The sequence below is a fragment of the Portunus trituberculatus genome, chromosome 31 (assembly GCF_017591435.1).
Source record: "Portunus trituberculatus isolate SZX2019 chromosome 31, ASM1759143v1, whole genome shotgun sequence".
Lineage (NCBI taxonomy): Eukaryota > Metazoa > Arthropoda > Malacostraca > Decapoda > Portunidae > Portunus > Portunus trituberculatus.
In genome coordinates this window covers 10,200,915-10,213,845 of record NC_059285.1, presented here as the reverse complement: position 1 = coordinate 10,213,845, position 12,931 = coordinate 10,200,915, and the positions used below count along the sequence as shown (strand labels likewise).

The 12,931-nt window shown below is 43.3% G+C and overlaps 1 long non-coding RNA gene across 1 annotated transcript in view; it reads left to right on the top strand.

The window, feature by feature from the left end:
• Nucleotides 1-12,731, top strand: part of LOC123511269 — a 37,745-nt gene extending 25,014 nt beyond the window's left edge. The window contains exons 3-4 of the long non-coding RNA XR_006676722.1: nucleotides 12,238-12,387; nucleotides 12,644-12,731. This is a non-coding gene — a long non-coding RNA (uncharacterized LOC123511269). The remainder of the gene's footprint in view (nucleotides 1-12,237; nucleotides 12,388-12,643) is intronic.
• The last annotated feature ends 200 nt before the right edge of the window (nucleotides 12,732-12,931 follow it).

The window sequence follows — 12,931 nt, the reverse complement described above, 5'->3', positions numbered from 1 at the left end:
ATTGGTTCCATGTGTGTGTGTGTGTGTGTGTGTGTGTGTGTGTGTGTGTGTGTGTGTGTGTGTGTGCGAAAGGAGGAGTACTCGTGTATGTTTTGTATTTCCTGTGTGTGTGTGTGTGTGTGTGTGTGTGTGTGTGTGTGTGTGTGTGTGTGTGTGTGCGTGCGTGCGTGCGTGCGTTTATCTGAGCTGATAAAGAGACATGATGTAATGGGTCAGTGTACGCGTAAGTAGTTTGTATGTGTGTGTGTGTGTGTGTGTGTGTGTGTGTGTGTGTGTGTGTGTGTGTGTGATTACTAAAGCGCCAGCCTATCACATTGGTTTGTTTAGCCCTCAACACTCGGCACAAGGAAACACAACACTATAATATTATTTACACTCCACATCTGCTAGTGCTCTCTCTCTCTCTCTCTCTCTCTCTCTCTCTCTCTCTCTCTCTCTCTCCACATTACACCTTGGAAATCTCTATCAAGTTTCTCTTAATAGTCTCTTCACGTCATATTTCGTTTTCTCAAGCTTCCATAAACATGAGCATTTGAATAAAAAACATACGGTATTCTTTGTCATGTAGCGAGGCATCGGCTAACGTTATATTACGTAATTGTGTATGTTTAAGATTTTACGATAGATTTGCGATTAGCGTGAATTTATAATTTCGTTCCACATTCACGTTGTTATTTTTTCGTCTCTGCTGAGAATGTTTTGATAGAAGATAAGATAACGAGCTTGAGAGTAACAACGGCGATAGGAATAAAGAAGAGAAAGATGGAACAGGAAAAAATAATCGTTACAGTCCGAAGTCTTTAGTTCTTAGCTCGTTCAATACTGAGACGCATTTTTACCTTGATTTTGGATATGATTAGACGATCTTATTTGCATTAGGAACGGTCTAGGGAGATCAAATGGTTAATGGCCAGAGTGTTTAGTATTCTAGTCCCAACATATGGTTCTGAAACTGTGTAAAATCACCAGAATGAATACGAAAACGCGTCCTGGTACTAGAGAGATTAAACGAACAAATAATTATAAAGAAAAACAACCATAGAAATAGAAGTGGAGTGCTCGTTAAACACTTTGCAACTCAACACTATCAAAGCACAACGCGTCGTCATGAAGTAATAAAAGCCAAGACGTCAAGTATATCTATTAAGTGCATCTAACTCACCTAGCAATAAGATACGAATTATGTTAGCAGTTACAATAACGACACGAAGGTAGTTTCACCGTATTTTCACCCTTAAGTAAGCACGCGAAACAGCTGAAAAGGAAGGAAAACTATAGCCATGATGGAATTTACTTGTAGTTTTGTATTGATAAGTTTAATCGCCTTTTTCATATCTTCAATTGCAACACATGATTCAGTAATGCTGCGAGTTGTGTTTCTATATTCTCTGCTATTTCTTTTTACATATTAGTGCTTTTCTTTGCAATACTATTAGGTAATGTTATCAGCGTTGGTTTCTACAATAGTGACTAGAAATTAATAAAAGAATAGAATAAACCGGCATATGAATAAATACAATCAAAATAAGGAAAGAGTAAAAGGAATAGATAGTGCATACATTATATTTCCTTTTAATTAATATCAGGTGAAAAATGGATGAATGAATAATAACAACCCTTTAACTAAAAAAAAGAAAGACAAGGAATAGAAATTAGAAAATACAAACTAAAATTAAATAAGCTTAAATAAGTGGCAGAAGCAAAAAGTGAAGACACACAGCTAAGCGTATACAACTTTTCCTCTCCCCAAATATACTGCCGCGTGTACCTATACCAGCCTCACTACGTGCCTGGCCTGGTGTGCGCTGTAAGGGACACGGCGTTCCCAGGCGGTACTTGGCTCACCACATGCTTCCGGGTGGTGACATCGCGCCGAGTACCAGTCATCACCCCTTTCTATATATACAGACCAAAGGCACTTACCCTCTACCCCCCCCCATCTCCTCTTTATACTCTTCTAAACCCCTCCCCTTCCCCTCCCCTGATCATCACCACCACCATCACTGCTATGCCTGGTCTATTGCTCCATCTACTCCCCTCTCCCTCTCTCTCCCCGTCTCTCCCTCTCACCTTTCCTCTTTTAGCCGCCATGTCATTAATTATAGCTCAGGTGACGTGCCACTTTTCTCACACCTTGTCGGTCATGTCTTTCGTTCACCTCTGTTGCCTGTACTTTATTCTTTATCTATCTTTTTTTTTATTTGTTGATGTATTTATTACGTCTATATTTGTCCCACTCTGTTCCTCTCAACTCTCTTCCCGTTTTCATTCCGTTCCATTTCGGTTTCTTTATTCTATTTTTATTCGTATTTTTATTTTATTTTTTATTTGGTATATGTCACGAGGGATTAAGGATCTCTCTCTCTCTCTCTCTCTCTCTCTCTCTCTCTCTCTCTCTCTCTCTCTCTCTCTCTCTCTCTCTCATATTTCTCTTTAAAAAGCCAATTTATTTCTACATTATTTCGTCTCCAGTTACTCATGTTCATCTCTCTCTCTCTCTCTCTCTCTCTCTCTCTCTCTCTCTCTCTCTCTCTCTCTCTCTCTGCCTTCTGCCTCTTTTTACGTCGCTATTATTCTGTCTACCTCATAATTCCTTTCTAATACGCTCTGCTTCACATTTCTACACCTGTTGCTTCTCTCCCTCTCACTCTGTCCCTCTCTCTCTCTCAATCTTTTTTTTTTTGTCATTATACTCATCATGTTCAGCTTCATATTTTTTTTTCTTTCACGTTCATCATCTCCTCTTCACCATCACTGTTCCCTCACTAACATTCCTCACTGTCTTAGTTTAGTCTTCCTCCTCCATATTTCACAGGCTCCTTATCTCCTCCCCCTTCTCTTCGTCTTCTTATTCTTATTCTCCACGCTCCCCTTATTTCTCCCCCTCTCCCCTTTCCTCTCTTCTCTTGCCTCACTATCTCTCCTCCTACTCCTCTTTCATATGGTGCTTATTATGATTTATGTATGTTTCTCTCTCTCTCTCTCTCTCTCTCTCAGTTTTTTTTATCATCTTTCGCTTATTTTTATTGTTTTAGTCATGCATTGTTCATTTATTTTATCTTTTCATATTTCTTTATTATCTTCTTTTATCATTCCTTGCTTCTTTCTTCTCCTTTTGCTTTCCACTTCTTCCTTCTATTATTATCTTCACTTCTTATGCATCACTTATACGCTTCAGCTCTGCATCCTTCTCTCCTTCCTCCTCTTCTCCTTCCTCCACCTCCCCCCTATGTCCCCTCCTATATATATCCTTCTCTTCCTCCTCTTCCTCCTCCTCCTTCTCCTCCTCTCTCTACGCCAGCCATGTCGAGTGCCTGGCCCTTGATGCCCGTGCCAAGGGGTGCCAAGGAGGGGGGGGATAGAGGGGCTATGGTGCCAAAAGGTCCTTATGCCCAACACCCATAAAAGTGTAAACCCCGCGTGGTGTTTTCACTCTGATGACCTTTATGTTACAGGTGGCGGTGTTGGTGGAGGTGGATAGCGGTGGTGGTGGTCTTTCTCTCTCTCTCTCTCTCTCTCTCTCTGTTTCAAGGGTCATTGGCCTCTGCTTACCGCCAGGCGTGAGGTGTATGGAGAGAGAGAGAGAGAGAGAGAGAGAGAGAGAGAGAGAGAGAGAGAGAGAGAGAGAGAGAGCAACTTGATTTAATTAATCCAATTTTTTCCCATAATTTCATCTTCAAATTTCCTCCTTGTTTTTTTTTTCTAATGCCAATCGATTATATAAAAAAAGCAGGATCCAGTTTTCACAGCCATTCCTCACCACAAAGCACAAATCCAGTGGGAAATCTATATACAATGGTAGTGAGAGAAATAGCAAAGAGAGGGTTGGGGAATAGACGAAGAGAAAAAGAGGGAATTTCATAAGGCTGCAGAGATTACCAACAGGGTTCTCGTGGGTGTTTTCCTATTCGCGGTGTTCAATTGTCACTTTAGTCGTACAAGCATTCTTTAAACTCCCCTGTAGCTTCCTTCATAGTGGCGCCATACACGAAACATTCAAATAACTAACTAAACTAACTAAATAACTAACTTCCAATACAACCAGGTAAAACTGATTTGGTTATAAAATTGTAAAGATATTTTCTTAAGAATTTGAGCTTTAAAAGTTGCTATCGCATCAGTTTTGGTCACTCGTGTTGTTCAATATACTCTTGGTAACCTAAAACTGAAGACCACAGCCACCACCACCACCACCACCACCATCACCACCTTTGCCACCACCGCCACCACCACCGCCACCACCACCACCGCCACTACCACCTTCCTTATTTCTCCATATAATAAAGCCTTCATGGTTGTGTGTGAGTGTGAATGTGTGTGTGTGTGTGTGTGTGTGTGTGTGTGTGTGTGTGTGTGTGTGTGTGTGCTCCCGCTAACAGGCCCCACAGAGACAGCGACAACACAACACCTATGCACTCCCTAACCGCGTCAGAGAGAGAGAGAGAGAGAGAGAGAGAGAGAGAGAGAGAGAGAGAAGACTTCAGCAGAAACGAAAATACGGTTTCATTAATGTTGTTTTATTCTTATTTGTAATAGTAGTAGTTTCTCTCTCTCTCTCTCTCTCTCTCTCTCTCTCTCTCTCTCTCTCTCTCTGTCATTCCATAAGCGGGTCTTGTTTTCATTTCAACTTGTCTTTTATTTCCTCGTTTCTTTTTACTTTCTCTTTCCAATGGTGCTCCCCTATGCAGTATTCAGGAGGTAGAAGACGAGGGGAGGGGAGGAGGAGGAGGAGGAGGAGGAGGAGGAGGAGGAGTTGGTAATGATGCGTGTCGGTTGGTATGGCTTTGAATGAGGTGATCAGGACACACACACACACACACACACACACACACACACACACACACACACACACACACACACACACGACCTTTTTTCCTTATCATGTATCTGTCTATTTTGACCCTATCCACACACATCCTGCTGTCATTCATTCTCTCTCTCTCTCTCTCTCTCTCTCTCTCTCTCTCTCTCTCTCTCTCTCTCTCATCAGTAGTAGTCAGGTGTGCTTGGGTCCGCCATAACCCAGGTGTCTCTAGTCGCTACGAGAAAGAGAAAGTGCAGTTGTAGGTGTTTATTGTTGTTGTTGTTGTTGTTGTTGTTGTTGTTGTTGTTGTTGTTGTTGTTGTTGTTGTTGTGGTAAATTCATTATATGTCTACTTATACTCATTACTGATTGTCGTCACCATTTGAATCATAATATAAGTGTGTGTGTGTGTGTGTGTGTGTGTGTGTGTGTGTGTGTGTGTGTGTGTGTGTGCAGAACAAGAGCAAAGATGAGGAGTTCATTGGCCTGTATGAGTTGTTACAGCACAGCTTCACCACACTGCCTTGCCCATTCCTTTGCCACCCTCACCCTTCCTCACCCTTCCTCACCCTTCCCCCTCTGACCTCCCAACCTTCCTACTCTTCCCTGCTCCGCCTGTCCCCTGCTCTTTTATCTCCTCCGCCCCTCCCAGACCTTCCCAGCCCTTCCCATCCCCTCCTGTGCCCTGGTCTGCCTAGCCCGTCCAACTTGCTCATTCCCAGCCAGCCAGGAAGACAACAAGACGCCACACTCTTGTCGTCCACAAAGTTTTGCCGCCTTGGACGTGAGGAGACAGACGTCAGTGTGGTATGGGGCGTTAAGGCTGCTATCACGCCACCATTTACTCCTCCTCCTCCTGCTCCTCCTTTCCAAATGCTACCCCTTAGGGAATCCCTCCACAGGCGCCTACAATCTCGCATGTAATTTCCCCTGCCACACTCGCTCCTCCTGTTGATTTTTACCAGCCTTGCGTCATCAGATTCGCGCAGTGTTCTTTCTCACGTAACTTGATATTGTATCGATGTGAGAGGCTGGTGTCTGTTCTTTTAGCTTTCACAAGACCGGAGTAGCATTCCTTTAAGTCCCAGAAGTCAGTAAGTGTCTACATTTGTGTGAGTAAACCCGAGGGAGCGCTAGTGTGTTCCTGCTTGCAATGGGTGCCGACGGAGGTGAAGCGGCAGTGAGTGTCGGGGGAGCTGCTTGTAAAGACGGCGTTGGCAGTATTGGTAAGGCGGGAGAAACAGAGGGGTACTGTGAAACAATGGGGTGCGTGAAAGGAGAAAGAGGAGGGAGGTAGAAGGGGGGGAGTAGGAGGAGGAGGAAGACGAGGACGAGAAAGAAAGAGAAAGAGATTAAGGAAGAAGAGGAGGAGGTGAAGGAGAAAGAGATGCATGAGAAATATTCATGGTGAGATAGTAAGGTATGAAGAAGAGGAAGAAGAGAAGAGAAGAGGGAAATTAGTGAAAGGAAGAAAAGAAGATAATTGTGAAGAAAAGAAGGAATATGATAAGGAATACATACACACACACACACACACACACACACACACACACACACACACACACACACACACACACACAGTCCGGTAGCTCAGTGGTTAAAGCGCTGGCTTCACAAGCCAGAGGACCGGGGTTCGATTCCCCGGGCAGGTGGAGATATTTGGGTGTGTCCTTTCACGTGTAGCCCCTGTTCACCTAGCAGTGAGTAGGTACGGGATGTAAATCGAGGAGTTGTGACATTGTGAGCTCTGAACTCGTTCCGTAGGGTAACGTCTGGCTGTCTCGTCAGAGACTGCAGCAGATCAAACAGTGAAATACACGCACTATGCATGCAATATTTCAAAAACAAATAAAAGGACACTGTAGAAGAGAGAGAGAGAGAGAGAGAGAGAGAGAGAGAGAGAGAATGTTTACTGTCTTACGGAGGAGAGATAAGGAAGGAGCTTGAAGTAGGTGTTGGAGAGAGAGAGAGAGAGAGAGAGAGAGAGAGAGAGAGAGAGAGAGAGAGAGAGAGGAAAGTATCATCACCCTTGTCTCTCCTCCTCCTCCTCCTCCTCCTCCCGTCACCTGGCAAAGATAAACACACTATCGCCGGTGCTTAAAAGGTCCTCTCTTATCTCCTTCGGGAGGGCACGGCGCTTCACTACCCGGAAATAACGGCGTGACTGGACACAATTTTCTATAGCAATAGTAGTAGTAGTAGTAGTAGTAGTAGTAGTAGTTGTAGTAGTAATAGAAGTAGCAGTAGTAGTGGTAGTGGTAGTAGTAGTAGTGGTGGTGGTGGTGGTGGTGGTGGTGTTGGTATAGTGGTGGTCGTCATGAAATCTGGCGTCATAATTTAACTGATGCGTTGCTCAATTGAGCATAAACATAAGTGTGGTCTCTCTAAGCATTACTGTGTTCTCCTCCTCCTCCTCCTTCTCCACCTCTTCTTCTTCTTTTTCCTCCATCTCTCTCTTTTGCTGTTCATACGATTACTCATCCTTATCCTCCTCCTCCATCTTTTCTGTCATCTCTCAATGCTTCCCCTCCTCCTCCTCCTCCTCCTCCTCCTCCTCCTCCTCCTCCTCCTCCTCCTCCTCCTCCTCCTCCTCCTCCTCCTCCTCCTCCTCCTCCTCCTCCTCCTTATCAACTGCAGTCAGCTATAGTGTAAACTAATGAAGGAATAAATCATACAAGAAAGGAAAAACACATCTCAAGTAACACACACACACACACACACACACACACACACACACACACACACACACACACATACACACACACCTACCTCCGTCAGCCCTTCGTCAGGGTGGTCATCGGGATCACACGCGCCGCACCACCACTACTACCACCTCACAGGCGCCCTTTGTATATTTAGGTACACGCTGCTGCACTGCCGAGAGAGAGAGAGAGAGAGAGAGAGAGAGAGAGAGAGATGAGCTTGGAGGACAATAGTGGCCTTGACGGACTGAATAGTGGTGTTGTTGGTGTGTCAGAGGCGGTCGTCAGTGAGTCTTGTTGCGGTGGTGATGGTGATGGTGGTGGTGGTGGTGGTGGTAATTGTAATCGACATGGTTATAGGTATGGTGGTGAAGGTGGTGGTTTGAGTGTTGATAGGCTGGTTAGTAGTAGTGGTAGTAGTAGTAGCAGTAGTAGTAGTAGTAAAAGTAGTAGTAGTAGTAGTAGTAGTAGTAGTAGTAGTAGTAGTAGTAGTAGTAGTAGCAGCAGCAGTAGTGGTAATGCTGGTGGTAGTAATGTTAATCAAATTTGCACCGGCGACCGGATGAGTTTATAAACAGGAGTAGAATATTAATTAGTAGCACCGTAGTGGTAGTAGCAGTAAAAACAACAGTAACAATAACAGCATCAGTAGTAATAGTAGTAGTTGTAGTAGTAGTAGTAGCAGCAGCAGCAGCAGCAACAATAATAACAACAGCAACAGAAATAAAATCACAACTCTGAATTTCATAAAATATCATTTAAGTAAGGGCGATTAAAGTGAGACTGAGGTGGTTGGGACAAGTCAAGAGAGAGAGAGAGAGAGAGAGAGAGAGAGAGAGAGAGAGAGGAGTGCGTGGGGAGGAGCACACTGGGGATATGTAGATTTATTAAATTTAAAAAAAAAAGAAAGGGAAGACCTAATAGAAGCTTCACAGTGAAAGGAGACGTGCCTTCAATGAGTGTGACTGACATAGGCACAAAAAATTAGAGAAGTTCTTCCTCTGTGGCGACTCCTAACTGGAGGATAGAAGAGAGAGAGAGAGAGAGAGAGAGAGAGAGAGAGAGAGAGAGAGAGTAAAGGCGATTAAGGGTTATATTCAAGTATCAGTGAGGGAGGCAGTTAAGAGCAATATTATGGTAATGAATGTCTTTTCACAGGATATCTAAGAGTGAAGGGAAGGCTTCTTATCTAGTGCAGTAGTAGTAGTAGTAGTAGTAGTTGTAGGACCAGTGATAGGATTAGAGGTGGTAATAAGATGAGCAGAGGGAGAAGAATACGTGAAGAACAAGAAATGGTAGGAGGAGAAGGGTAATGGTTAACAGTAAAGGTTAGGTAGTAGTAGTAGTAGTAGTAGTAGTAGTAGTAGTAGTAGTAGTAGTAGTAGTAGTATCATCAAATGGCAGCAGTTTTTGTTTTTAAGTCTAATTAAGCATTTCCTGTGGGCCAATTTGCGGCGTGTGAGGGAGAGGGAGAGGGAGGGAGAGGGAGAGAGAGAGAGAGAGAGAGAGACAGGGGGAGGAGAAGGAAAGGGATGGGGAAGAGAAAAGGGAGAGCACTTATATATTTTTGAGTTATTTTGTATATAATTTCTCTCTCCCCTATTCGTCCAATTATTAATATATCTTGCTGGTGTATCTATTTGTCTCGTTATCTATCTATCTACGTATCTATCTATCTATCTATCTATCTATCTATCTATTTATCTATTTCTTCATCTGTCTATTTAGCTTTATATTTATTTATTTATTTATCTGTTTGTTGCAGTTAATGAATTTATGGTACTTTTTTTTACTTTTTTTTCTCCTTTATGTTTTTTTTTTCCTTCATTTTTACACTTTTTGTAACTCTTCCTCTTTTTGTTTTTCCCTCATTACTTTATCATATTTCATTGTTTTTCCTTTATTCTTTTGCTATTTTTCCTTTTTCTCGTTATTAGCTTTTTTTTTTTAGATAACTTTAGGTGATTACATCTCTCTCTCTCTCTCTCTCTCTCTCTCTCTCTCTCTCTCTCTCTCTCTCTCTCTCTAATCATTCTTCTTCCCCTCTTCCACCTCATTAAGATTTTTTCCTCCTCCTCCTCCTCCTCCTCCTCCTCCTCCTCCTCCTCCTTCTCCTCCTCCTCTTCCTCTTCTTTCTTTCCCTGCACATCCGTCTTCACCTGTATTATTTATTGTCTTCTTTCTCTTCCTTTCTTAATTATTGTTCATCTGTCTTCTTATTCTCCTCTTTTTTTCAGGTTGATTTATGTAATATTATGTAATTATCGTTTGGAATATCTCTCTCTCTCTCTCTCTCTCTCTCTCTCTCTCTCTCTCTCTCTCTCTCTCTCTCTCTCTCTTTTCGTTATATCTTATCGGTCTTCTCTCAACGCTTCCCCATTCATCACTTTCTTCCTTCTTTTCTCCCTCCTTCTTTCCTTTTCCCACTTTCTCTCCCTCTTCGTGATCTTCCGTGCGTAAAAGACTTATAGAAGAGGAAAAGGAAAGGATAGAATCACGAAATATCCTCCTTTTCCTCCTCTACTTCTTCCTTCTTCTCCTTCGCTGGATTTGAAAGTCTAATAACAAGAGGTCCACTGCCGCTGTGATTGGTTCCTCCTTTGTATTCGTTCGTGTCCGCGGCGAAGAGTTAAGCTACGTATGCTGGGACATGAGGTGCAGCTGTTGCGTGTTTGTTTGGGTACGTGTGTCTCGTCTCAGATTACGGGACTGGATACGCCACACCTGACAAAGGGACGGGTGGAGAAGTGAATTAAGCGTGTGGGGAAGGGGGTTGGTTTGAGTGGAATGGGGGAAAGCCAGGGGTAGGAGATGTAAGAGTAAGTTTAGGAGGGAGAGAGGAAGAGGGAGTGAAAAGAGAGTAGAGGTAGGATTCAAGACAAGTGTGAAGCGTTTTCTAATTAGTTGATATTGTTTTGAGTTTGTTTTTCAGTGTTTAATCTCTCTCTCTCTCTCTCTCTCTCTCTCTCTCTCTCTCTCTCTCTCTCTCTGTGTGTGTGTGTGTGTGTGTGTGTGTGTGTGTGTGTGTGTGTGTGTGTGTGTGTGTATTGATTTTTATATTCCTTCATTATATTACATTACATTTCACTTTTTATACCACTGCCAGCGTGTTGAATGAGAGAGAGAGAGAGAGAGAGAGAGAGAGAGAGCACTGGTTGGTCTGTTTTTCAACCTCACTCTTCCCCTTCTTTCTTTATTTTGTTTTTCGCAAGTCAAGTGGTGTTCCTTCCTCCTCTTGCTCTTCCACCCTCCTTCCCTCCTGCCTATCTCCTCCTCCTCCTCCTCCTCCTCCTCCTCCTTCAAATACCTTCCTACACCCAGCGGTTATTTCGTCTTGTTTCATACCACCATCCATCTTTCCTTTCCTTTAGAACCCTGTCAATTTTCTTTCCCTCCAACTATTGCTGATTTTTGCTCCTCCTCCTCCTCCTCCTTCTCCTCCCCCTTGTCGTTGTCGTCTCTCTCTCTCTCTCTCTCTCTCTCTCTCTCTCTCTCTCTCTCTCTCTCTCTCTCTCTCTCTCTCTCTCTCTCTCTCTATCAACAACCAGAATTTATTTCCTTCCTTTTTTTCCTCTTCCTTCCTTCACTACATCCTTCCCTCCCTCCCTCCCTCCCTTGTCCTCTTCCATTGTTTTCTCAGCTCCACCCTTGTCCAATATCCTTCCTCCACATTTCCACCTTCTTTTTTCATTTTATTTTTATCTCTCTTCACATTGTCTCCTTCTCCTCCTCCTCCTCTTCCACACATCTTTCTGATCATTCCCAGAACTTGCACGACGATGACTATTTAATACCTCTCTCTCTCTCTCTCTCTCTCTCTCTCTCTCTCTCTCTCTCTCTGGCAAGACGCAGCAATTCTTAACGTTCTTTGCTGTCTTCACTTTGAATGTTCCCTCGAGACGGACATTTTCACAAAAGATTTATGTTCCTGTAACTCCCACGTTGCTCTCGATAAATATTCGTTTGACCACATTATTTCGCACATATTTTTTGGTGTACGAGTTGTTTATTTTTTGGGGGAGGGAGGGCGGAGGTTTGGAGTACGACGCTACCTTCAGTTATGTACACTTTGTCGTTCATGCTTGGGCAAGAACGTTCTGTATGACGTAGTTTAGTATTTTGTTATTCTTATTATTAATCTCTCTCTCTCTCTCTCTCTCTCTCTCTCTCTCTCTCTCTCTCTCTCTCTCTCTCTCAATAGCTATCATCAGTTTCACAGCGTCACACGTAGGGAACGTATTTGAACGGGCAGGGGATGGCAGGAATGGAGGGATGGAGGGGTGGGAGGGAGAGTCGCGGTGGAGGAAGTCATGGAGGAGGGCTAGAGAAGCCAATGATAAGCCACAGCTAGGCTGGATAAGATTAAGGCACTTGAGGGTAGTATGTAATAAGAGCCCCCTCCATTTTTTCTTTTTTTAACTTTATTTCACCCTCATTTTCTTTTTATTTGTCTCTTTTTTTCTATATTTTTCTATTTTTTTTCTATATTTTATTTTAGTTCTGCATCTTCCTCTGCTTTTCTCTGTCCTTCATATGTTTATATTCTGTCTTCATCTCTCTCCTTTCAGAATATATATCTCTTAACACACACACACACACACACACACACACACACACACACACACACACACACACACTTCGATTTGGGATGATTATTTGCTTGATTAATTTCTTCTTCTTTATTACATTCAATCTTCAGTACAATTTCTAATTATATTCTTCATCTTGCAGATACAGAAGAGGTGAGCGAGGCTCGTCCGCGCCGAGAGGGAACCGGAATGGCGCGGGAGACCTTATGCCTGGGTGTGGGAGCAGGCTGCGCCCCGCTCCAGCTGCTGCTCTTGCTGCTGCTTGGCGTGACTAGCGTCCTGGGAGCGATGTGTGAGTAACGTACTTGTGCGTCGCTCATCTTTAGTAATGTAGTAGTAGTAGTAGTAGTAGTAGTAGTAGTAGTAGTAGTAGTAGCAGTTGTTGTTGTTGTTGTTGTTGTTGTTGTTGTTTTTGTTGTTATTGTTGTTATTTTTACTATTGTAGAGGCAATAGTTGCAGCAGAAATAGTATTTGCAGTCGATATATACAACTGTAATGAATAAGTTGCATCAGTTTGATTTACGACATTATTCCTCCACCTCCTCAGTGCCGCCTCGCCTCAGCTCCCATCAGACTATCGTCACGCTGCAGGAAGGGCAGGAGGGATATGTGCTCGAGTGTAACAATAAGAACATAAGAACATAAAAGAGGGAAGCTGCAAGAGGCCGCCAGGCCTATACGAGGCAGTCCCAGTGTGCTTAAGCTACCTAATTCCATCTATCTTCCCCATCCATGAACTTATCTAACCTTCTTTTAAAGCTCCCTATTGACTCAGCCCTGACTACATGACCACTGAGACCGTTCCACTCATCAACCACTCTGTTTGAAAACCAGT